The sequence below is a fragment of the Hevea brasiliensis genome, chromosome 11 (genome assembly GCF_030052815.1).
Source record: "Hevea brasiliensis isolate MT/VB/25A 57/8 chromosome 11, ASM3005281v1, whole genome shotgun sequence".
NCBI lineage: Eukaryota > Viridiplantae > Streptophyta > Magnoliopsida > Malpighiales > Euphorbiaceae > Hevea > Hevea brasiliensis.
This window is the reverse complement of record NC_079503.1, coordinates 87,976,465-87,979,901: the sequence shown is the minus strand read 5'-3', so window position 1 is coordinate 87,979,901 and position 3,437 is coordinate 87,976,465. Positions and strand designations below refer to the sequence as shown.

The 3,437-nt window shown below is 37.6% G+C and overlaps 1 non-coding gene across 1 annotated transcript; it reads left to right on the top strand.

Moving 5' to 3' along the window:
* The first annotated feature begins 2,562 nt into the window (after positions 1-2,562).
* On the top strand, positions 2,563-2,669 carry LOC131170756 (small nucleolar RNA R71). The gene has a single exon (XR_009141524.1). It is a non-coding gene; the product is annotated as a small nucleolar RNA R71 (small nucleolar RNA).
* Positions 2,670-3,437: the final 768 nt, after the last annotated feature.

The window sequence follows — 3,437 nt, the reverse complement described above, 5'->3', positions numbered from 1 at the left end:
CAAGTGGACCAAAAACCTGCCCCAATCCGGATGTCCTGCAACCAGTTTCTGCAGAATGACCAAATGAACAGTGATTGGCCATAACTCAGTATAGAATGGTCCAATTGACCTGAAATTTTACCAGCAACTAGCTAAGATATAGACCAAAAACTTTCATGAAGAAACCTACCCAAAATTATGACTAGAACCTATCCAACAAGGGAGTTGCAATCACTGTTCACTGCACTGTAGATATGGTCAGCCCTGAAAATTTTCAATCCGGCCAGTTGTGGTTTTTGATCCATAACTTGAGCTACAAGACTCCAAATGGAGTGATTCAAAAAAATAAATTCAACTAGACAAAATAAGGAACAACTTTCATGTTTATCATTTCTCCAAATTCCCACTACAACAGTAACTAATGGAATAGTAAAGATAGGGTATGAAAACTGAAAATTCTGCTCCATTAACTTTGAGCTTAGAAATGGTATTGGTAACTAATACCAACAAATTTTGAATGCAAAATGTGGTATGTTGGGAGTATTAAAGCCAATGTACCTATTGTCTATACAAAAGTCAACATTTTTGTTGACTAATGAAAGGAATAGTAACACCAAAACTTAAAATTCAAAAATTGTAAAACTCAAAAGTGTCGAATGCCCTAGTATACCTAACAAGATTGGTTTGGATAGTTTGGCATGCCAATAGGGTTCGATTAGCGATCGCACATGGCATTATGCCATTCGTGATTTCATGGCTTTTAGCCATTCGACATTGTGTTGAGACTTGGCCTTGTGCTCGATGTTATTACTTATTAGTCGCTCGTTGTACACCGAGATACATATGTGACCGATGGTGTGACGGCCCAAGGTACTTGATACCCGATGCGGTTACCCGTTTATCCATCGATCGTCGAGATAGGTTACTTGGGCAACCAAAAATGAAAGTGGATAAATTTAATGAAATAATGAATATAACAAGTACAAAATAAGTAAGACTACAAATACTCATTGAAAATTTAATTGCAATAAGACATCGATACATTCACTGCATTTTTATTTTCTGTTATTTCTTTTTATTTTATTATTGGCACCACTAAGCATTATTGCTTAGCGCGTTGCTTTTGCCACGCGTAGGTTCTGGAGATACTGACCGAGAGCCCAGTAAACCACAGACTGGGTGAGACCTCCTACAGCTCTGCATAGTGTCCGTGTCACCTCACCATCTTCAGTGCATTGGTAGGATACTAGGTTTCATTTTGGTATTTTGTAACTAACTTTTATTTTCTCTTGTGTAATTGAAACTTATGTAATGTATTTTGATGTTCATGTAAATAACGAAAATTGTGGTTATGAATGGAAAATTTGAGTATTTATTTATTGCTTATATATGAGTACCATGAGAAATGAATGATTGAGAAATGGAGATGTTGTTGAAAAAAATATTGAGATTCTGGTATTGGAGTTTGAGAATGATTGGATATGAATATTGGAAGTGTTTTTCACAGGTTCCGAAGAACTGTTTTCTCCATTTTTAGCCGGTACTCTGCCGAATTTTCTATAAAATTTTCGGAACCTCAAATAAATTATAATTTCAATAAATGACTTAAATAAATTATATTTCACAAGTTATATTCAAAACTATGGTAAAAATAAATTAAGGAACAATAAAAATGATTGAGATAAAATAGAGTGTTCCGGTACACCGTGTGACATATCTTACTCGGATATACTGTAGACGGGTAAGGGGTGTCACACTTTTTCTCCTTGTTTCTTCTTTTTTGTTGACTCATGTGGAGTCTGATTATCAACTTCTTTCCCACTCCGTAACAGTATCGCACTTGCATTTTCTCTGGGGTTCATGACTGTTTGTGATGGAAGCTTTCCAGAACCTTGAGCTTCTAGCTTACTCACAGATGAGGCTAGCTGACCAATCTGCCTCTCTATGTTTTGAATGCTATTTCTGGTCTCCTGTTGAAACTATTGAGTATTGTTAGCCAAAGCCTTAACAATTTCATCAAGTGACATACCTTGATTTGAGGGAGGTGGAGGTGGAGGTGGAGGTGGTTGTGGTTGATTCACTTGTGGTCTTTGCTATTAATATCGGTTTTGCACTGGTTGATTCCCATTACTCAAATTGGGATGATCTCGCCATCCTGGATTATAAGTACTAGAATAGGGATCATACCTGCGTTGTGGCTATCCATAATGTCCTACTGCATTAGCATATTGCATTAATTCATCCTCTTGTAACGCAGGACACATGTCAGTAGCATGACCCGAACCCGAACAAATTCCACATACCTTAACAGTTTGAATATTCTCTACAGCCAACTGCCTCACTAAAGAAGTTAAATCAGAAATTTGTTTCTCAAGGTTAGATGTACTTACCTCATTAACCTTCATGGGTGTGTGATCCATTCTCATTCCAAACTACTGAGAATTTACTGCCATGTTAGCAATCAGCCTCCTTGCCTTTTCTGGTGTCTTGTCAACCAAAGCTCCTCCATTAGCAGCATCTATCATACTGCGGTCTATTGGTAGAAGTCCCTCATAGAAATACTGAATCAAAAGCTGCTCACTTATTTGATGATGGGGACAGCTTGCACACAACTTCTTAAATCTCTCCCAGTACTCATACAAGCTCTCTCCATTGTACTGCCGGATGCCACAAATTTCTTTTCTTATATTGGCAGCACGGGAAGCAGGAAAATACTTCTCTAAAAACATCTGCTTCATCCCATTCCATGAGTTGACAGATCCGGAAGGAAGGTAATATAGCCAATCCTTAGCTGTGCCCTCCAGTGAGAAGGACAAGCTCGAAGCTTGATTTGATCCTCTAAAACTCCTTGAGGTTTCATGCTGGAACACAAAACATGAAATTCTTTTAAATGCTTATGTGGATCCTCACCTACAAGACCATGAAACTTAGGCAACAAATGGATTAGTCCAGATTTTAACTCAAAAGCAACATTTAAAGCAGGGTATTGAATACATAAAGGTTGTTGGTTTAGATCAGAAGCAGCAAACTCTTTCAAAGTCCTAGCAGCCATGGTTTCGTTTTCAGAATTTGACTCTGAATCTAAATCCGAACTTAACTCCCTTGGAGATTGGACTCCTTCAGATGTACTCAGAATCAACCTACCTTGCTTAGCCAAATTTCTCAACTGTTTAGCTATTTTTTCTATTTCTGGATCAAAGATCAACTCACCAGATTGAGAAGTTCTTGTCATAAACAAAAAGAAATCAAAGTAAAAACAGAAAAATGCCTCAAAATCCTAGAAAACAATGGAATTTGGCCTCAAGAGGGTGGGGCCAAAGAATCCTATGGATTCATTGGTCTTGATCAGAGCGTCATTTCCTTCAAAATAGGTATAGGCCGCCCTCCGAATTCAACCAAAATCCTTAATGAACAGTAACAATGAACAGTAACACCGTAATTTTTTTTTTCTTTTTTTC